The sequence below is a fragment of the Mustela nivalis genome, assembly GCF_964662115.1.
Source record: "Mustela nivalis genome assembly, chromosome: 15".
NCBI lineage: Eukaryota > Metazoa > Chordata > Mammalia > Carnivora > Mustelidae > Mustela > Mustela nivalis.
The window spans coordinates 31,664,985-31,688,516 of record NC_139034.1 but is presented as its reverse complement, the minus strand read 5'-3'; the positions used below and the strand labels follow the sequence as shown (position 1 = coordinate 31,688,516).

The following is a 23,532-nucleotide window of genomic DNA, read 5'->3' as shown; positions in this document are numbered from 1 at the left end:
GAAAGTAGGATAAATGTGAGAAAGAAAAAGGTCAACTATAACAGAATTTGAGTGCAGTAAATTTTATAAATCTTTATAGACTATTGAATCAAATTTCCCCATCACTAAATTAAATTACATAAGAGAAAGTAATTTATTTCCAAGATCCTTCAGTCATTTGGATATCTTTGTAATCTTGATCCCTTAAGAAATATTCTGCTTAAATTTATAGAATATTTTTTGTGTACTATATTGCTTTATATTTATTTTCTCACTTGCCCCACTTTTTAAAAGAGATCACTGTGGCTTAGGCCTTAATGTGACTGTGACTCTTTGATTTACTAGTAACAGAAACCCAACTTGAACATAAAAGGACTTATAATAGATTCCCTTATCTCAAAGAAAGAAATTGTTCTGTAAAGGAGATGTGAATTCAAACCCTTAGTAATACACAGTGCAATTATAAAATAAAGATAACAAAAGGAAACTTTAGAAGTAGCAGAGAGGATGTAATCACTCCGGATCTTAATATTCCATTGGTTAAGTAGGGTATAGATGATCTTCATGCACCAAGGCTGAAGTTCTAATACTGACAGGGTCTGCTCCCATAATGTTCTACAAAAATCATAGGGCCAGTGGTCAGGAATTAGCTATGTGACTATGTTACATTGGAAGATTCAGGTCACAGAAATGGCCTTGTTAGAAAAGGAGAGACTCTGAATTCAGTGGCTAATATGGGCATGCTCTGAAGTTGTGCTAACTCAAAACTTCTAAGCTAGTTTTTAGCTATGCTATCAAGATGGGGGAATAAATGCCTCTCCAGAACCATCCAGATTTATCTCTTGACAGAAGTGCAGGTGGGCACTGGGAATGAAAAAGTAGCGGGTCTCTAGTATATCTATCATCTATGTTACTCTCTCTGGACCTATATCACAACAGGTGTGTACCTTTTACATCTCCATTCATACAGCAAGAAATATGGCTGCCTACAGCCTCTGAGCATAATATTATGGTCCAGCCACCTAGAGAAAGGCTGAGCCTACTGTAAATATCTAAAACAATTTGTGGGCCCGGGATAGCATCTACTGATGTAGTTAACTATGGTAAGGAAACCGGATAATATCAGATATATAAGGAGCTTCTATTATAATCTTATGGTTAGGTGCTACACTAGTAATCCAATATGCTTCCACTACAGAGAGACTGAGTAATTTGCCAGTGGTTGTAAATGTTAGAACCCAAGCCTGACCTTCAGTCTTAGAAACCAAAGCTCTGTGATCCTCACAGTGTTACAAAGATGGAAACACCAGAGGATACTAATTAATTTGTTCCCACCAGATTATACCTATAGAGCAATTCCTCCTAAAGAAGAACTGAGGGCTGGGCGCCTGGGTGGCTCAGTGGATTAAGCTGCTGCCTTCGGCTCAGGCCATGGTCTCAGGGTCCTGGGATCGAGTCCCTCATAGGGCTCTCTGCTTGGCGGGGAGCCTGCTTCCCTCTCTCTCTCTCTCTGCCTGCCTCTCCGTCTACTTGTGATTTCTCTCTGTCAAATAAATAAATAAAATCTTAAAAAAAAAAAAAAAAAAAAGGAAAGGGAAAAAAAAAAAAAGAAGAACTGAGTGCTGACAGTAGCTACCGAACAACCGGAGACAGATGGCAAGAGAGACAGAGACACAGTAAGGAAGTGAAGCCCCATCCCCAATGCTGCAAACAGCATTGGGGAAGGAGAGTACTGAAGAACTAGAAATAGATTCCTCTGTCTTTGGGCACAGGAGGAAAAAAAAAAAAAAAAAAAGCCACAGTTTAAAAGAGCAACTAGCATATAAAAGAGACAACACTAGAACTCTGTCAAGCGGTAGAGAAGCTGTAGGAAAGTTCTCCAGGCAGAGAGACTAGAGAATGACACAGTTTATATCCCCACTTCACCTTAAAAGCCTAGACTACAGTGGGTCTGGACACTGTCACAGGCAAGTCTGGTTATCTTAATGAACTTGCAGCTTTAGCAAACCCAGCTCTCTTCCCTTCTATCTTAAAATCCCAGACTGAAGTAGGGTTCAGCTCACAGTGAGTTTGCCACTTCAGTGAGCCCAAGGTCCACAAGCCCACACCAGCCCCCCTGTGATGATGGGGCACGAAATAACAAGTCACAGTTTCTGTTTTTCTTTTTAAATTTTTTTTCTTACTTTATATATTTTACTTGCTTTATTATTTTTATTTTTGTTCTTTTCTTTCTTGGTCTGTTTTCTTTTCCTTTCTTTTTAAAAGCCATGCTTTAAAATAATAACTAGCATATACAGCCACAGCTCCAGCCAGCAAAAGTCACAAAACACACACAGTCTGCTTAGGGGATACCATACACAAGACCATTCCTTCAAGTTTAAGAGAAGTAGCCTTTTTGCCTGATCCATAGAAACAAATACAAAAAGTCAAGTAAAATGGGGAGACAGAATGTTTCAAAAGAAATAATAAGAAAAAAATCAGAAAAATAACTAAATGAAACAGAGATAAGTAATATACCTGATAAAGAATATAAAATAATGCTCATAAAGATACTCACTGGGCTGGAGAAAACAGTGGAAGAACTCAGGCCTTCCATAAAGCTGTAGAAAATAATAAAAATAACCAATCAGGGGCGCCTGGGTGGCTCAGTGGGTTAAAGCCTCTGCCTTTGGCTCAGATCATGATCTCAGGGTCCTGGGATCAAGCCCCACGTCGGGCTCCCTGCTCAGCAGAGAGCCTGCTTCCTCCTCTCTCTTTGCCTATTTGTGATCCCTCTCTCTCTGTCAAATAAATAAATAAAATCTTAAAAAAAAAACCCAATCAGGGTTGAAGAATACAACTGAAATAAAAAGCACTCTAGAGGGAACCAAGAGTAGATTAAAGGATGCAGAAGAACATAGTGATCTGGAAGATAGAGTAATGGGAAGCATGAAAGGAGGTGAACAGCAAAAACAGAAAAAAACTTTTATTTAAATTCAATTAGTCAGGGGCACCTGGGTGGCTCAGTGGGTTAAGTCTCTGTCTTTGGCTCAGTTCATGATCCCGGGGTCCTGGGATCAAGCCCCGCATCGGGCTCTCCACTCAGCAGAGAGCCTGCTTCCCTTCCTCTCTCTCTGCCTGCCTCTCTGCCTACTTGTGATCTCTGTCAAAGAAATAAATAAAAATATTAAAAAAAAATAAATTCAATTAGTCAAAACATAGTACATTCTTAGTTTCAAATGTAGTGTTCAGTAATTTATGTGCTCATCACATCCCACGCCTTTGTAATGCCATCACCCAATTACCTTTTAGTCCTAGAATTTTCTTTTTTACTCATTTCCTTTTAGTTCTTCATATAAGGCTGCCTTAGTGGTGAGAACTCCTTTAGCTTTCGTCTAGGAAACTCTCTCCTTTTATTCTGAATAATAACCTTCCTGAGCAGAGCATTTTTGGTTGCAGAGTCTTTCCTTCAACCACTTTGAATACATCACACCAGTCCCTTTGGGTTTCCAAAGTTGTTGCTAAAAAAATCAGGTGATTGCCTTATGGAGTTTCCCTTGTATAGAACTCTCTCTTTCTCTTGATGTCTTCTATTATTATTATGTTCAGTTAGCCACTGTATAGTACCTCATTAGCTTTTGATGTAGTGTTCAGTGATTCATTATTTGTGTTTAACACCCAATGCTCATCACAACATGTGCCTGCTCTTGCGTCTTAAAATTTCTCTGTTATCATTACTTTTTGCCATATTAATTGTTACATGTCATGGTGTGGACATCCTTGGGTTAATTTACTTGGGGACTCTCTACTTTCTGGATCTGGAAGTCTTTTTCCTTTTCCAAGAATTTTTCTACCCGTCTCTTTATTTTTTTCTCCTTCTGGGATCCCTATAATGTGAACGTTATTATGTTTGATGATGTCACTGAGATTCTTTAATCTATTCTTATTTTTTGTTGTTTTTTGGTCTTTTTGCCGATTAGCTTGGTTACTTTCCATTACCCTTTCTTACAAATCATTGTGCTGTTCTGCCTCCTCTAATCTGTTATTGACTCCCTCTAGTGTATTTTTATTTCAATTATTGAGTTCTTCATCTCTAATTGGTTCTTTTTTTATATATATTTTTCCATAGTTCTCACTGAGGTCCTCCACCCTTTTCCCAAGTCTATTTTATTGCCTTTTCTTTAAATACTTTATCAGGCATATCATGTATCTCTGATTCATTTAGCATTTTTGCTCTTTTTTACTTTTTTTTTTTGGTACTTTTTTTTTTTTTTTTTTTTTTAGTTTGGTACATATTCCTCTCTTTTTGGTCTCTGAGTAATAGGGAGGTCAGCTATATGCCCTGACCTTCAAAAAAGTGGTCTTGTGTAAAGGAGATTCTGTGGCACCCCGGAGCACAATGCCTCCAGTTGCCAGAATGAGGTGCTCCAAGGTGTCTTCTCTGTGACCTATGTACACCCTGCTATTGTTGCTGAGCTGTGTTTGCCTTTCAGCCTTGTCAGCTACAGTAACCCACTTTGCCTGCCCCAGGCACATTGAGCAGGGTTTGATCCCTGTGCTGTGGAGAATCTAAGGCTATCACAGACCACAGGGAGTTAGGGTCAGCAGTTAGGGTAACCATCTGTACTTAGTCTCTCTGCCACAGCTATGACTACACTGAATAACAGAGTTTCTCTCTGTGTGGCCACATTATAGACCAGATGCCTGACCCCTAGTCCCTCAGCCAGGGCTGTAATCACACTGATCAGCAGGGCATTCTCTGTGCTGCCAGCCAAAAGGTTCATGTGCTGGAACTGTAGACATTCCAGTGTATAGGATTATCTCCCCCTACTCCAGGAACAGGGTCACTTTGGTACTGGTCCCTTTCTTGCATTGTGTGTCAAGGCAAGGGCCAATTTGGGGCAGGGTGCATGCCAAGTGAGTGGGTTGGATAGGGGAATCTGTAGGGATGGAGCCTAAGATACTAGTAAGATATGGGAACCAGTGCCAACACTCTACAACCAAATGTCCTATCTGGGCTAGAGAAAGAAAGAAGTGGTGCCCACCACTGTTTTTGTTTTTAGAGTTATCTCCTGAAGATCCCTGCCACTCCAGTGAACATTCTGAGATTCTGAAATAAATCTTCACATATACCCTAGGTGTTTTGCAAACTGTTATTTCTGAGCTCAGTCTTGGGCTGAGTTATTATGCAGACTCTATAGTGGGGACTGTGTGGGTGGGGACTCATTTCCTATTGCACTCTGGGTCCCCCAGAGTTAAGTCCACTGATTTTTAATGTACCAAATTTATCCTTGCTCATTTTAAAAGCTCCTAAAGTTAAGACCCACTAGTTCTCAAAAAGCCAACTGTTACGGAGACGCATCTTCCCCAAGCCGGTCTGTGATGCCTAGTGTGGGAACTAATCATCTCAAACTTCCATGCTTGGGGTGTCCTTCTTGTTTTAGTTCCCAATCACCTTTCTGCCCCTACTACCCTTTTTTCACTGTAACTTATCTTTATCATTTATAAGTTTGTTCTGCCAATCTTCGGGTCGTTTTCAGAGTTAATTTTACAAATGTTTCTGTCAATCTCAGAATGTCCATGGGACAAAGTAAGCTCGGGATCCTTCTCTGCCATCTTTCTCACCCTCCCAATATATCCGAATTTTAAAAATATTTTTACTAATAAATAATGTCTGTTAAAAATAAAAGGTATTTCCATTATTGCTAATACTTTTACTGAGAGCTTTTATTAACATCTTTGTGAACAAAGCCTTTTCCAGATTTAAGATCATTCCCTTAGGATGGATCTCCATTGAGAGAATAAGCCTGTTGTAGACTATTTGTTTGCTGGGTTTCAGTGAATAGGTCTTCCCAGTATTCACACTGTTTGTGGTTTGCTGCTCTTGAATCTATTAGGACCCTGTGACCCACTTTAATTAATGGAATACAGCAGAAATGACACTGCCAGTTCCAGACCCAACCTTTAAGAAAACATGGCACCTTCTGCTTTCATATTCTGTGAGTAATTTGAGTGCCCCAGAGACAGCCATGCTGTGAGAAGCCTAACCTAGCCATATGGAGAGGCCATGAAAATAAAATCTAAGCTCTTAGCCAGCAGCGCAGTTGAGCTCTCACTTGTCCCCAGCTTCAGTGTGCCAACATGTGATTGGGCTCAGCCCATTCTTGAGTCTTTCCATCTGACCCATGTAGTCTTTCTTATCAGAGATAAGAAATCCTTGCCATCCTCTGATCCAATTACAGAATTGAAAGCAAATAAATTCTTATTGTTTTAAATCTCCAAACTCAGTAATTTGTTATGCAGAATAAAAAACAGAACATTCAAGCTTTTTAAATTTCTAAAATAAATAGTTCATAATTTAAAGTATATGCTTTCATACATTTAAAATTCACATACTAGAAAACTTTTAAAAACCTTGAATAGTGTATGCTTAATCTCAGTGGGGAGGAAATTATTAAAAATAAATGCAAAACATACAGAGGCAATATTATCAACAAGATTTAACCAATGAACAATAGGGATCACAGATGATACATGTGCAATTATCATATTCTGTTTTTCAAAGTAATGATTAAATGCTTATAAAATGGTAGGAACAGCATTTAGGCAAACCATTTGTTAAACATTTTTAAAATGTGTTGCTAAGTAATAACCCACACACAAAAAAAAGTAAGGTAGTAACAAACAACAAATCCTTACAAACACTGAATTTAAGTCTTTTAAAAATACTTGTAGGACTTCTGGGAAGATACAGAGTAGGAGGATCCTAAGCTCATCTTGACCCACAAACACAGCAAGACACCAGCTCTATCAGTACAACTAACCCAGAAAATAATCTGAAGACTGGCAGAAGAGACTTTTCACAGTAAATCATAGAGAGGAGCCACACAGAAAGGGTAGAAGAGACAGAAACACAATTTGGAACCAAACCTCCAGGAACACTTGCCACAGAAAGAAGGGACACCACAAGCACTGAGAAGCAAGAGGGACAGACCCTACATTAGGAACATAAGTCCCATCTGGCTTTGAAACTGGTAAGACCTACCTCAGTGAGTTTTTACAATCAGTGGAGCTTAATTCCTGATATTTTAAGAATCAGTGGGCTTAGTTCTGGGAGAGCTGGGGTATAATAGGAAATGGCCAAGCCACAGCATAGAAGTAGCAGTTTGAAAAGAACCAGGGTATATATAAAGGAGATTTATTTACTAATCTTAGAATATGAATTGGAGGTGTGGGATCTTTAGGAGACTTTGCTAAGACCAAAAGAGCTGGAAGTCTCTATTCCCACCACCTCCCAGTTTAGATATCTAGACACTTGTGGGAACCACCTGTCTTACTAGCACCATATGCCCTACCTCCATTATCCCCTGTGGCTCCACCCCAACCAACCCACCCCACTTGGAAGGCATCATGCCAAGGTTGCTCCTGCCTTGACATACCATGCAAACAACTCTGGCAGAAAATATGTGGCTTCTGCCCTGGAGAACAGGGGAAATAAACATACACAGCAGCATACCCATAGTTCGAGAAGCCAAACCTTATACCTGAGAGCACAGAGAAAGTATCCTCACTATCATTGTGCCCAGCAATCAGAGTCTCTCAGGGGACAAGGAGAGGCCCAAACAAAACCCAGGGAGGTCCACACCAAAACACATGGTAACTGAAATGGCAAAAGTAGTGATAAAGAGAATTGTAAGAAAAGCAAGAGAAAAGAAAATTATTACATACAGGGAAACCTCATAAAGCTACCAGCAGTTTTTGTTTTTGTTTTGTTTTTGTTTGTTTGTTTTTAGCAGAAACTATGTAGGCCAGAAGGAGTGGTATGATACATACAGAGTGCTGAAGGGGGTGGGGGGAAACACAACCAAGAATATTCTAATATTCTATTATTATTCAGAATTGAAAAAGAAAGAGAGTTTCTCAAACAAAATTGAAACACTAAGGCAGCCTTATAAGAAGGGATAGAGGGAATTCTTTCTAAAGAAAACTTAATAGTCAGTAGTAGGAAAAAAATAGGAAAAAAAGTCAGAGGTGAATACCAACATTTGATGAAAGTAGTGGATTAATCACTTAGGAAGCCTGTATGGAGGTTAAACCACAAAAGCAATAGAATTGATTATATTTATAAATATCAAAGGAGTCACAAAATTAAAGAATTTAAAGTAAGGCATCATATACATAAATCATGGGTGGAGAGGTAAAAATAAAGTACTTTTAGAATGGGTTCAAACTTAGGTGGCCATCAACTTAATATAGATATAGACTGCTCTTTGCATATGGTGTTATATTTAAAACCAATGGTAACCAGAGGGTGGGGCAGGATGGCAGAGAAGTAGGAGACCCTGTCTCAACCGGTCCCTTAAAGTGAGCTAATTATCTACCAGAACACTCTGAACACCCATGAAATCAGCCTGAGATGTAGGATTATACACTTCTGAATCTCTACAGGGGCAGAAGAATCCAGTGGAGGTAAAGTGGAGTGGGAATGATTGGACTGATATCGGATAAACAGAAGGGGGAGGGAGCCACCAGAAGTGACACAGTGGAGAGTAATACCCCAATACGAAGTGCCCTGTGAGGGTGCATTAACCTGGAGTTGGTTAAAATCACTCAAAAAGAGCAAAAGATCTTAAGGGCCAACTGGTGGAATCAAGAGGTCATGGGCACAGGCCTAAGCCCATGGACCCAGGACAGCCACCACCAGCGACTACCCATGCCAGAGAGAATGCAGCGAAGACTCCAAGCTATGGTCCCTGAGCCCCTGGCTTGCCACTACTTGCACCAGCACTAGGCTCTACGCACTCCCACCAGCGCATGAGGGAGTCTGGGTGGATGCCAGCCAGTGCTCTCTAGAACCACAACCTTTTGCACTCTGCATGTGCACTGCATGACCAGGGCCTGAACCTCGCTCTGCACCCTCTCCTAAGAGAGCTCCATGCAGGCACTAGCCAGTGTGTCTAGGACCAGCTGAGAATCTGAACACTCCCAGCACAGGCTTGAAAATCTCAGCATGCTATCTGGTTGGAATCTCTCAGGCAGTCTGGACACCACAAAGCTGTCCTGGCAAAGGCAGTCACTGGAAGCAGGCTCCCTGGACCAATATCGCTTGCAGTTTTATTAACACAGGGATGCAGAGACAACTGGGCCCTTTGGGTGACCCCTGAGATGGTGACTGGGGATGTACACTGCCTGTAGGAGGTTGCACAGCTCAGTGGACTTTGCAGATGGGGGAGTCTTGTGTTCTGGACTACCCAGAGGGGAGTAGACTGAGGCCTCTCTGAGACAGAGGTCTGGGTGCAGTTTGCTTTCCATCAAACCTCGGAAAAGCTGCAAAAAGCTGCCAAAGAACAAAAATCTCCAGAGAACAAAAGCCTGAAAAACCAATTTCCACAGAGCCCAGCCCCTTGATAGGGAGCAGGAGGACTCAACCCAAGCAAGACAGACTGAGAAACAACAACATGGCAGCCCCCTCCTGAGAAAGCCAGCCAAAAGAATGAAAGCCAGCCAAAACCACCACAGGGGCCCCATAAAACTGTAAAACCCCAATATCAGGGGAAAACAAGATATTAAGCTCATGGTATTGCCCTAAAACCTGTATATTTCATAGATACAACTTTTATTTTTAATTCATTCTCACTTGTTCTTTTTAATTTTTTTAACCTATTTACCAATACAATGAGAGGTTCAATACAACATATTGCATAATAACCTTTTAACGTGAACTTTTTCCATACATACACGTAAGTTTTTATTTTGCTTTTCTATTTTTTTAATATACATATAAGCTTCAAGGTAATCCTCTTTCCCTAATCAATACACCCCTATATATAAAGCAGTTTTAATCTCCCTTTATTTCTGGAAAGTTGAGTCTTTTAACAGAGATGTCAAGATACAGCCAGGAAGAATCAAAATAATCTTCCTCACCCACATTAAGGATTTATAACCACCCTCCCAACTTTTTCCTCTGTCAGTGTTTCTGTGTATTTGTTTTTGTTCTGGTATTACATAAATCTTGTTTTGGGGGTTCATTTTGGCTGGGTTCTTTTATTGTCATTTACTTTTGTTGGTCTTTTTGTTTGTATACCTTATAAATCTTACCTTTCGGGCCCATTCTGGCTGGGTCTTTCTCGTTTTTTTTCCCCTGTCTCTCTATTTCTCTTTTTCTTTTTTCTTTCTTTTTGGTGGGGATGCCTGATTGCTCAGAAGCATTCCAGGGTGCACCTTGCCTGGATCATGGTTGATACATCCAGCTACATACCTCCTCAACCACTTCTCACCAAAATGACTAGGAGGAGGAATGCCCAACAGAGGAAAAATTCAGAGACTGTGTCCTTTCCATCAGAGCTATTGGATATGGACATAAACAGTATGTCGGAAAGGGAATTCAGGGTAACAATTATCCAGGCCATGGCTAGGTTGGAGAAAACCATTAATGACAACATGGAATCAGTGAGATCCAATCTAATCTAAATTCTCTAACAGCTAAGGTAACTAAGGCAGAAGATAGAATTAGTGATCTAGAGGACAAACTGATAGAGAAAAAGAATCAGGAGAGGCCTGGAACAAACAGCTTAGAAGTGAAAACAGAATTAGGGAAATAAAGGACACCATGAAATGTTCTAATGTCAGAATTATTGGGATCCCTGAGGGGAAGCAGAAAGAAAGAAGACTAGAAGGTCTAGTTAAACAAATTTTCCATGAAAATTTTTCCCACCTGGGAAATGGAACCAGTGTTCATGTCCTAGAGGCAGAAGGATCCCCACCAAGATCATAGAATTTAGAAAGACCTCAAGACAGCAGATTGTGAAACTGATGAATAATTTTAGACAGAAGTTCTTGAGAGCAGCTAGGGGGAAGAGAGTCCTTACTTACAGAGGAAGGTTCTTCAGAACAATGTCAGACCTGGCCACAGAAACCTGGCAAGCCAGAAAGGGATTCAGGGCACTAAATGAGAAGAACATGCAGCCAAGAATACTTTATCCAGCAAGGCTGACATTCAAAATGGATGGAGAGATAAAGAGCTTCCAAGACCAGCAAGGTTTAAAAGAGTATGTGACCACCAAGCCAGCACTATAAGAAATATTAAGGGGGGGTCTATAAAAGAAAGAACCCACGAGTGTCATAGAACAGAAATTTACAGAGATAATCTATAGAAACAAGGATTTCACAGGCAACATGATGTCAATAAAAATGTATCTTTCAATGATCACTCTCAACATGAATGGCATAAATGCTCCCATAAAATAGCACAGGGTTGCAGAATGGATAAAACGACAGGACCCATCCATATGTTGTCTACAAGAGACCCATTTTGAACCTAAGGATGAATCCAGACTGAAAGTGAAGGGATGGAGAAGCATCTTTCATGCCAGTGGGCCCCAAAAGAAAGCTGGGGTAGTGATTCGCATATCAGTGAAATTAGATTTTAAACTACAGACTACAGTCAGAGATACAGAAGGATACTACATCATTCTTAAAGGATCTATCCACCAAGAAGATCTAACAAGTGTAAATATCTTTGCCCCAATACGGGAGCAGCCAACTATATAAGACAACTGCTAATCAAGATAAAGAGTCATATTGGTATGAATGCATTGATAGTAGGAGATCTTAACATGCCACTCTCAGTAATAGATCATCCAAGCAGAAAATCAATAAAGAAACAAGATCATTGAATGACACATTGGACCAGATGGACCTCATAGATATACACAGAACATTTCACCCTAAAACAACAAAATACTCATTCTTCCCGACTGCACATGGAACCTTCTCCAGAATAGACCACATACTGGGTCACAAATCAGGGCTCAACTGATACCAAAAGACTGAGATTATTACCTGCATATTCTCAGATGACAATGCTTTGAAACTGGAGCTCAACTACAAGGAAAAGTTTGGAAGGAATTCAAACATCTGGAAGCTAAAGACCACTTTGCTTATGAATGCCTGGATCAACCAGCAAATCAAAGAAGAACTTAAACCATTCATGGAAACCAATTAGAATGAAGACACTTTGGTCCAAAACCCATGGGATACAGCAAAGGCGGTCCTAAGGGGGAAATACATGGCCATCCAAGCCTCTCTCAAAAAAAACTGAAAAAATCCAGAATACACCAGCTATCTCTACACCATAAAGAACTGGAGAATCAACAACAAATTAAGCCAACCTCACACACAAGAAGGGAAATAATCAAGATTAGAGCAGAGAAAGGGGAACCCTCTTACACTGTTGGTGGGAATGCAAGTTGGTGCATCCTCTTTGGAGAACAGTGTGGAGATTCCTCAAGAAATTAAAAATAGAACTTCCCTATGACCCTGCAATTGTACCCCTGGGTATTTACCCCAAAGATACAGATGTAGTGAAAAGAAGGGCCATCTGTACCCCAATGTTCATAGCAGCAATGGCCATGGTCGCCCAACTGTGGAAAGAACCAAGATGCCCTTCAACGGACGAATGGGTAAGGAAGATGTGGTCCATATACACTATGGAGTATTATGCCTCCATCAGAAAGGATGAGTACCCAACTTCTGTGGCAACATGGATGGGACTGGAAGAGATTATGCTGAGTGAAATAAGTCAAGCCGAGAGAGTCAATTATCATATGGTTTCACTTATTTGTGGAGCATGACAAATAGCATGGAGGACATGGGGAGTTAGAGAGGAGAAGGGAGTTGGGGGAAATTGGAAGGGGAGGTGAACCATGAGAGACTATGAACTCTGAAAAACAATCTGAGGGGTTTGAAGTGGCGGGGGGTTGGTGGGAGGTCGGGGTACCAGGTGGTGGGTATTTGGGAGGGTACGGATTGCATGGAGCACTGGGTGTGGTGCAAAAATAATTAATACTGTTATGCTGAAAATAAATTTTTAAAAAAGGAAGAAAAAAAGATTAGAGCAGAGATCAATAAGATAGAAACTAGAGATACAGTAGAACACATCGAAGAAACTAGAAGCTGGTTTTTTGAAAGAATCAATAAGATCGATAAACCATTGGCCAAACTCACACAAAAGAAAAGAGGATGGGCCCAAATTAATAAAATTATGAATGACAAGGAAGAGATCATGACTAACAACAAGGAAATAGAAGCAATCATCAGAAATTATTATCAACAGTTACATGCCAATAAGTTAAGGAACCTAGAAGAAATTGTGCATTCCTGGAAAGCTATAAACTTCCAAAACTGAATCAGGAAGAAACTGACAACCTGAATAGACCAATATCTAGTAATGAGATTGAAGCAGTGATCAAAAACCTCCCAAAAAACAAGTCTTGCCTAGGACCTGATGGATTCCCTGGAGAATTCTACCAAACATTCAAAGAAGAAATAATACCTATCCTCCTGAAGCTGTTTCAAAAAACAGAAACAGAAGGAAAACTTCCAGATTCTTTTTATAAAGTCAGCATTACCCTGATCCCCAAACCAGGCAAAGACCCCACCAAAAAGGACATTTTCAGACCAATATCCCTGATGAATATGGATGCCAAGATTCTCAACAAGATCCTAGCTAATAGGATCCAACAGTACATTAAAAAGATTATCCACCACAAGCAGGTGGGATTTATCCAGGGATGGCAAGTGTGGTTCAACATTCACAAGTCAATCAACATAATAGAACAAATTAAAAAGAGAAAAGAGAAGGACCACGTGGTTCTCTCAATTGATGCAGAAAAAGCATTGGACAAGATACAGCATCTGTTCTTGATTAAAACGATTCAAAGTATAGGGATAGAGGGAACATTCCTGAACTTCATCAAATCTATCTATGAAAAACCCACAGTGAATATCATCCTCAATGGAGAAAAGCTGACAGCCTTCCCTTTGAGATCAGGAACATGACAAGGATGTCCATTCTCGCCACTATTGTTCAACACAGTACTAGAACTCCTAGCAACAGCAATCAGACAACAAAAAGAAATGAAAGTTATTCAAATTGGCAAAGAAGAAGTAAAACTGTCTCTCTTCACAGATTACATGATACTTTATATGGAAAACCCAAAAGATTCTACCCCCAAACTACTAGAACTCATAAAGTAATTCAGTAATGTGGCAGGATACAAATTCAATGTACAGAAATGAGTTGCTTTCTTATACACTAACAATGAAAATATAGAAATGGAAATGAGAGAATCAATTCCATTCACTATAGCACGAAGAACCATAAGATACCCGGGAATAAACCTAACCAAAGAAGTAAAGGCTCTATACTCAAGGTAATACAGAACACTCATGAAAGAAATTGAAGAAGATACAAAAAGATGGAAGACCATTCCATGCTCATGGTCAGAAGAATAAACATTGTTAAAATGTGTATACTGCCTAGAGCAATCTATACTTTCTATGCCATCCTGATCAAAATTCCACCGGCATTTTTCAAAGAGCTGGAGCAAACAATCCTAAAACTCGTATGGAATCAGAAGAGACCCCAAATTGCTAAGGAAATGTTGAAAAACCTAGGGGAATCAGGTTGCCTGATTTCAAGCTTTACTACAAAGCTGTGATCACCAAGACAGCATGGTACTGGCACAAAACTGGACACATAGACTGGTAGAACAGAGTAGAGAGCCCAGACACAGACCCTCAACTCTATGGCCAACTAATCTTTGACAAATCAGGAAAAAATATACAGTGGAAAAGAGACAGTCTCTTCAATAAATGATGCTGGGAAAATTGGACAGCTATATGTAGAAGAATGAAACTTGCACCATACACAAAGATAAAATCAAAATGGATAAAAGACCTAAATTTGAGGCAGGAATCAATCAAAATCCTAGAGGAAAATATAGGCAGTAACCTCTTTGACATCAGCCATAGCAACTTCTTTCAAGATATGTCCCCAAAGGCAAAGGAAACAAAAGCAAAAGTGAACTTTTGGGACTTCATCAAGATCAAAAGCTTCTGCACAGGAAAAGAAACAGTCAACAAAACAAAGAGGCAACCCACAGAATGGAGAAGATATTCACAAATGACAGTACAGACAAAGGGCTGATATCCAATATCTATAAAGAACTCCTCAAACTCAACACACACACAAAAAAACAGATAATCACATCAAAAAATGGGCAGAAGACATGAACAGACAGTTCTCCAAAGAAGACATACAAATGGCTATCAGACACATGAAAAAATGGTCATAATCATTAGCCATCAGGGAGATTCGATCAAAACCACATTGAGATACCACCTTACACCAGTTAGAATGGCCACAATTAATAAGACAGCAAACAACGTCTGTTGGAGAGGATGTGGAGAAAGGGGAACCCTCTTACACTGTTGGTGGGAATACAAGTTGGTGCAGCCACTTTGGACAACAGTGTGGATATTCCTTAAGAAATTAAAAATAGAGCTTCTCTATGACCCTGAAGTTGCACTACTGGGTATTTACCCCAAAGATATTGATGTAGTGAAAAGAAGGGCCATCTGTACCCCAATGTTCATAGCAGCAATGGCCTTTGATTTCTATCTTTTAAACAGCTTCAGGAGAATAAGTATTTATTCTTCTTTTGAAAGTTTGGTTGAATTCCACTGGGAGGCCTTGTGGCCCTGGAATTTCATTTGTTGGGAGTTTCTGGATAACTGCTTCAATTTATTTGCTGGTTATGGGTCTGATCATATTTTCTGGTTATTCCTATTCCAGTTTTGGTGGTTTATGTGTTTCTAGGAATGTATCCATTTCTTCCAGATTGCCTAATTTGAGCCATGTAGTTGCTCATAATATACTCTTATAGTTTATTTTATTTCTTCAGTGTTGGTTGTGATCTCTGCTCTTTCACTGTGATTTTTCTTTATTTTGGGTTCTTTCTCTTTTCTTTTTGACAAATTAAGCAAAGCAGCAGAACCCAGACAGTTTAGGAGCCACAGTCTCTGAAAAGTCCTCTGGAGAAAGAAGATGCCATATGGGTCAGAGGGACCCTGAAACAGTGAGGCTGGGTGACAGGCACTGAGGTTTTAGAGTTGTGCATTACACCTTGAGGCTAAATTTTCTAAACTTTGAGTTTTACAAGCAGATCAAACTTTCTGGTTGTCTTACATGGACTAAAAATGGTGCTATTGCATGTGTGGGATGAAAAATAAAGGGAATGTTGTTAAATAAAAGGGCATATGGTAGTAGTAACATTCACGAAATTGTTCTGTCTGTCCCCCATCTAGGCACAAGGCAGGAATGTACTCTCTGGCCTCCTTGCGATTGGGTAGGGTCATGTGATTTATTCTGACAGGTAAATGCTTAGGGGAAATACTATTTGATATTTCTCAGACAGAGTTCTTAACTGATGATGCAAGAATCACCGAAGTTTTCTTTCTCTGCTTTGGCTTGGCAATGAGCAATTTCTATGGAACAAGTAACGAATAGAATTCCCTGTACACCCACAAAGGACATGGAACATAACCAAGAAATAAATATATATTTTTAGCCATTAATCTTTGGAAGTTATTACCACAGTATCATCTGGGCTATCCTGTTTGATATCACCTCCTCCTTGTAATTTAAACACTTCCCTGGACTTTGCCAAAATGAAGCTAACAAGATTTTATGCGTCTCTGCTTTGAAATACTATTTACTTCATTTCCTATGGTTTTTCTCATTATAATGCCATTACCCCATAATGTGGGCCCTCAAAGCAATGCTTGTGCAATTACAACCTTTACTGATATCTTACTGCTAGTCACTTTATCACTCCCTGGATCTTGGCTCACTTTGCTCTTTGTTGCAGGGCAATCATTAAGTCATTTCCTTCTCATAATACTCTACCTACCTACCTATTGATCAACTATATCTCTATCTGCTTACATATTCTTCTGTGTATCCTTATTTATCACCCACTCATCCATCCATATTCTATCCTAGCTAGGTTGTATAGCTTCTCAGGGAGACTACAGGGCACATGATAGAGGCATCTCTCAGTGAGTGTCTATGCTGACAGCTTGACCCTGAATCCTCCAGCTGCACTGGGAAGCAAGTTACAACTTTACTTAGGTCAGGCTGAGTATAGCAGAAGACACAGAGAAAGCTTTGAATAAGTCTGGCAGCTGGTGTCCAGCTATAGCGTTGAAAATCAGGCTGGCCATGTAGCAGCTGTGGGCACCCAAAGAACCAAACTTGTTTCCCCAGAATGAGGAGAAGGAATAGGTTGTATGATGTTGGTAGAAAAATAAGGTACTCTTGGAACACCCTGGCTGCTGTGTCATCATATTAGCTCTACTTTCAGACTAGCACCTGAAGATCAGCCAGATGAGTTGAGACAGGCTCCTCTTACGAACTCATCCCTTTTAACCTGTCTTCAATGTCCCTGTTCAGGCAAGTTCTCCACTTGAAGGGTAAAAAGAGTTCAGATTTTATAAAGCAAAAACTCCTGTCTATCTCAAACCATTTGTTGGAATTTCTACGTTTAAAAAAATGAATCATTTGAGGGCGCCTGGGTGGCTCAGTGGGTTAAAGCCTCTGCCTTCACCTCAGGTCATGATCCCAGAGTCCTGGGATCAAGTCCCACATCAGGCTCTCGGCTCAGCAAGCCTGCTTCCCTTCCTCTTTCTGCCTGCCTCTCTGCCTACTTGTGATCTCTGTCAAATAAATAAATAAAATCTTTAAAAAATGAATCATTTGAAGCTAGACAGAATTTTAGCAAAATACATTCTTTTTTTTTAAAAGATTTTATTTATTTACTTGAGAGAGAGACAGTGAGAGAGAGCATGAATGAGGACAAGGTCAGAGAGAGAAGCAGACACCCCATGGAGCTGGGAGCCCGATGCGGGACTCGATCCCGGGACTCCAGGATCATGACCTGAGCCGAAGGCAGTCGTCCAACCAACTGAGCCACCCAGGCGTCCCTAGCAAAATACATTCTTCTATTTTGAGGAAATGTATCCACCCAAGGAGAAAAATATGCCAGTGTTCTTACCCACCGACCCTGAATTTTATGAATATCCATGAATGGTTAATGTCTATGTGACTATTCTTCAACATACTCTTCTTAGAAGAAAGAATAAATGTTGCCAGATCTACAACTATCATTGAAATCAAAAGAAAGACCTAGTTTAATGCTCCCATTTTATGAAGAAAGAAATTTTGACTCACAAAGCTATTAGAGCCTAAATCAATAGTTTCCCTTCAAATTATTGGACCTTCTTAATTATCCAGAGTAGTGATTAATCTGAGAATTTTTTTAATGTTCTTCTGCTCAAGGTCATTTATTTCAAATTTCAGAACAGAATTAAGTTATAATACTGGTATTGTTTTTCAGACCATCTTCCTATCTTTAAGTGACTGTTTGTTACTTTCCATTAGGCATTTAAAAACTCAAAGCCAAGATGGGGAGGAAGGAAGATCTTGAACTCACCCCCTTGAAATACACCAATTACGCTTATTTATAGAATAATTCCTCCTGAAGAGGAACTGAAAGCCAACTGAACAGCTTCTTCAAAACAAAAGAGAAAACAGCAAAGATACAAAGACACGATAACAAAGAAACCCCCCACTCCCAATGCTGTGAACTATGGTCAGGAGGGATAGTACTGAGACACTGGGAACAGATTCCTCTGTACTTGGGAACAGAAGAAGAAGAAGAAGAAAAAAAAAGCCATGGTTTAAAAGAACAACTAGCATATAAAGGAGACAGCACTCCTACAAGCAGTGGGGGGAGCTGCATGAACATTCTCTGGGAGGGAGGAGCTGATGGACACAATCTGTGCTTCCCCCCACTGCCACTTGAAAGCATAGGGCCCAGAACCCATAGTCCATGCCAGGCCCAGCTATCCGCACCAAGGTAGCAACATATGGTACATATGGTACATACTGGGACTCGCCTGGTTAGCACTCATTACAGCTCCAACCTTCATATCAAGATGACACAGGCACAAAGCATCCTGGGACACTCCAGGCCCATACAACTTTGGCTTCAGATGTCCTGCTAGGGTGCTTCTAGTGCAGAGCACTCCAGAACCTCCCTGTTGACATCTGCTTCAGATCAAGCCACTCTTCCAGGTTGTCCCCTACATGGAGCACCCCAGGAACCCCATCCCATACATTGGTTTCAGGCACCCCAACAGGGAACTGTCTGCATGGAACACCCCAGAACACTTCTGCCTCAGCAGCCTCAGATGCAGTCATCTAGGCAGGGCACAATCTGCGCTGATCACCTTGAGATACCCTGTCTTGCACCCGATATAGCTTTAGCTTTCTCACCAGATGAGCTTTAGGGGAAAGAGCTTTTGGACAACCTGGTTTGTAACTATTTTAGCTTAAACTATTCTACCAGGGTATATTTTTGTTTAAAGAATCCAGGGACAACACTGGCTGGCACACACTTTAGCTACAAATGTCCTGCCAGTCTCTCCCCAATACCCTGCCACCCACCAAGATGAATGCCACGGAGCCTCACGGCCCATATACCACCTCAACTCCAGCCTCCCCTTCAGGATACCCTCTGATTGAAGAATCCTAGAACACCATGGTTGACATCTACTTTAGCTTGCAGCCACTTTAGTTTCATCTATCCATGTAAACTAACCTCTGTGCAGACTGCTCAGGGACCTCCTAGCCTGCACACTCCCTCAGCTCCAGCCACCCCACCAAAGCACCCCCTGCACAGAGTACCCCAAGACATCCCCAACTTGTACCCATTTCAATCCCAACTGTCCTGCCAATGTGCCCTTAGAGCATAGAACTCCTAGATACCTGGCCTGCATCTACTTCAGCTTCAGTTCTCCTGGCAGGATACCCACAGTGTAGAAAAACCTAGAACCCAAAGCCCACATCTGTTGCAATTTTAGCCAGCCAGCAAAAGTCACCAAAACACACAGTCTACATAGGGGCAAGCATACATAAATCCATTCCTTCAAATTTAAGAGAAGTGGCTGTTCTAATAAAAGCAAGCACAAAAAATCAAGCAGAATGAGGAGACAAGAGAATATTCTCCAAAACTATGAAAAAAAGCTCAGAAAAAATACTGAAACAGAGATGAGCAGTATGCCTGATTTAAAATAAATAAATAAATAAATAAATAAAATAATGGTCATGGGGCACCTAGATGGCTCAATAGTTTAAGCGTCTGACTTTGGCTCAGGTCATGATCTCAGGATCATGGGATCAAGTCCCATGTCAGGCTCCATGCTCAGTGGGGAGTCTGGTTGTCCTCTTTCCCTCCCTGCCACTCATGCTAGCTCTCTCACTCTCTAATAAATAAAATATTTAAAAATTTAAAAAGAAAAAAAGTCATAAGCATATTTACCAGGCTGAAGAGAAGAGTGGAGGAAGTCAGTGAGAACTTCAATAAAGAGAAAATATAAAAATGAACCAATCGGGGGTGCCTGGGTGGCTTAGTTGATTAGGCATCTACCTTTGGCTCAGGTCATGATCCCAGAGACCTGGGATGGAACCCTGCATTGGGCTGCCTACTCAGTGGGGAACCTGCTTCTTCCTCTTCCATGCCTCCTGCTTGTGCTCTCTTTCTTGCTCTCTCTCTCTGTCAAATGAATAAGATTAAAAAAAAAAAAATCCAATCAGAGTAACAGAATATAAAAACTGAAATAAAAAACATGCCAAAGAGATTCAATAGTAGATTTGTGAATGCAAAAAAATAAATAAATAAATAAAAATGTATCAGTGATCTGAAAGGCAAGATAATGGAAAGCATGTAAGCTGAATAGCAAAAAGAGAAAACAATTTTTGAAAATAAGACTAGGTTAAGAGATCTCTTTTTTTAAAAACTTTTTATTTCTTTTCAGCATAACAGTATTCATTCTTTTTGCACCACACCCAGTACTCCATGCAATCTGTACCTGAACAAAATCAATAAATATTTATGTTATAGGGGTCTCAGAAAAAGAAATGAGAGAAAGGAGCAGAAAACTTATCTGAAGAAATAAGAGCTGAAAACTTCCCATATGTGAGGAAGCGAACAGAAATCCAGATCCAGGAGGCAGAGAGAAATCCAAACAAAATCAAAGAGTAGGTCCACACTATTGCACATAATAATTAAAATCCGAAAGTTTAAAAAATAGATAATTTTAAAGCAGTAAGAAAGAAGCAAGAAGTTACATACAAGTGAAATTGTATAAGACTATCAGCTGATTTTTTTAGTAGAAACTTTAAAGGCCAGAAGGAAATAACATGATATATACAAAGTGCTAACAGGAAAAAACCCACAACCAAGAATACTGTACCCTGCAAGATTATCATTCATATTTGAAAGAGACATAAGAGTTTCCCAAACAAGAGTTAAGGAGTTTATAACCATTAAACCAGAAATGTTAAAAGGACTTCTTTAAGTGAAAAAGAAATAACCATAATCAGATGTGAGGAAACTATGAATAAAAAGATGTGAAAGCGGACAGCACATACATAAAATATGGAAAAGAGTTTTTTAAAAGTTTTTTTTTTCCTAGGATATGTTTGAACTTAAATGACCATCAAATTAATAGATTGCTATTTACATAGAATGATATAATATATGAACTTCATGGTAACCACAAACTCAAAACCTAGGATATATATATACAAACAATAAAGAGAAAGAAAGCCAAACAAAACTCAATAGAAACGCACCACAAAGAAAGAGAGCAAGAGAAGAAAAAAGGAACATAGAAGAGCTATGAAAAGAACCAAAAAATAACAAAAATGAAATAAGTACATAATTATCAATAATTATTTTAAATACAACTGATCTAAGTGTTACAATTAAAAGACCTAAGGTGGTGGAATGGATAAAAAAGCAAAGCAAAACAAAACAAACCAGAAAAACAAAGACCAATCTATTGCTGCCTATAGGACCCTCACTTTAGATCTAAAGACACATACAGAATGAAAGTGAAGGGATGAAAAACATTTACCATGGTGGAGGAGTTAAGATAGCCAAGGAGTAGGGGGCCCTAATTTCATCTAGTCCCTAGAATTCAACTAGATAGTTATCAAATCATTCTGAACACCTGTGAAATCAATGGGAGCTCTGAGAAAAGAAGTGCTGCAGTTATACAAATAGAAAAGCAACTACTTTTTGGAATGTAGGAGGTGCAGAAACATGAATCTGGGAGGATATACCAGAAGATAAACCAAGGAGGGGAGGGAGCTCTTACACAGGCTACCAAAAACTATAATAAACAGTAGAGCATAAAATCAGAACTTTTAGAAGTCTGCTATAATTGGAGACATTTGGCCAAAAGATGCTCAGGTGGCAAAGGGGAGCAGAATCCCAGGAGGGACAGATTGGTCTCAGGATCTGGGGTAACAAAAGGAATGCAGGTGCCTGAGTGTGGCAGAGTTTCCAAGCACTGGAGCAGGGAAGCTGGCTGAAAACAGTGAGACTAGGCCCTGTCTCTCCACTGATGTTGCCATAAACAATGAACCACTGCACAGTTGGGCGACTGCTCTTGGGGTAGGGGCCCAGCAAAATGCTGAAGCAGAGGAGAAACCCTTCCCTCCTCTGGGAGAAATGCCATGCATCTGCACTGCAGGAGTCCATGAAGTTTGGAGACTGGAAACTGGGTTGTGTTCCTGAGATAAAAATGTTCAGTCACAAGCTTGGTGAATCCAGAATTTGGATGGAAACCAGGGAGACAAGAGTGATTGATTGCTTTTTCTGTGAGAACTCACTGAAGAGTGGTGGGTGCGAAGGTTCAATTCCAGGGCTACAGATAGGAGCACTGACATTTTCATCCCCACACCACGCCGCCACCACCACCACCACCACCCCACCCCGTCAGTACTGAAAGGCTTCAGGGAGCAAAACAGTACCACCTGGTGCAATCCAGAGCCACTTACACCCTAGAAAGAAGGGTGTGATTCTACCAGGGCAAGGGCACCTGAGAACCGGTCTCTTTTAATACCCAGACCAAAATACACCCATGACCTAGTGTACTGTTTCGTTCAGTTTTACTTTAATTTTTCTTATTTTATTTTATTTTTAAATTTTTTATTTATTTTCAGTGTAACAGTATTCATTGTTTTTGCACCACACCCAGTGCTCCATGCAATTCGTGCCCTCTCCAATACCCACCACCTGGTTCCCCCAACCTCCCACACCCCCCTGCCCCTTCAAAACCCTCAGATTGTTTTTCAGAGTCAATAGTCTCTCATGGTTCACCTCCCCTTCCAATTTCCCTCAACTCCCTTCTCCTCTCCATCTATTTGTTATGCTATTTGCTATGCTCCACAAATAAGTGAAACCATATGATAATTGACTCTCTCTGCTTGACTTATTTCACTCAGTATAATCTCTTCCAGTTCCATCCATGTTGCTACAAAAGTTGGGTATTCATCCTTTCTGATGGAGGCATAATACTCCATAGTGTATATGGACCACATCTTTCTTATCCATTCGTCCGTTGAAGGGCATCTTGGTTCTTTCCACAGCTTGGCGACCGTGGCCATTGCTGCTATAAACATTGGGGTACAGATGGCCCTTCTTTTCACTACATCTGTATCTTTGGGGTATATTATTTTGTTTCTGTTTTCTTCCAGTTTGCTTTGTTTGTATTTTTCTGGTATTATTGCTGCTACTTTTGTCTTTTCTCTTTTTATTCTTTTCTGGACATAATGATGAGACAAAGAAAGTCATCCCAAAAGAAAGAACAATATGTAAG

The 23,532-nt window shown here is 40.2% G+C and overlaps 1 long non-coding RNA gene across 1 annotated transcript in view; it reads right to left on the bottom strand.

Annotated features, from left to right (window-relative positions):
- Positions 1-23,532, bottom strand: part of LOC309849253 — a 323,232-nt gene that overhangs the window by 2,471 nt on the left and 297,229 nt on the right. The window lies entirely within an intron of this gene.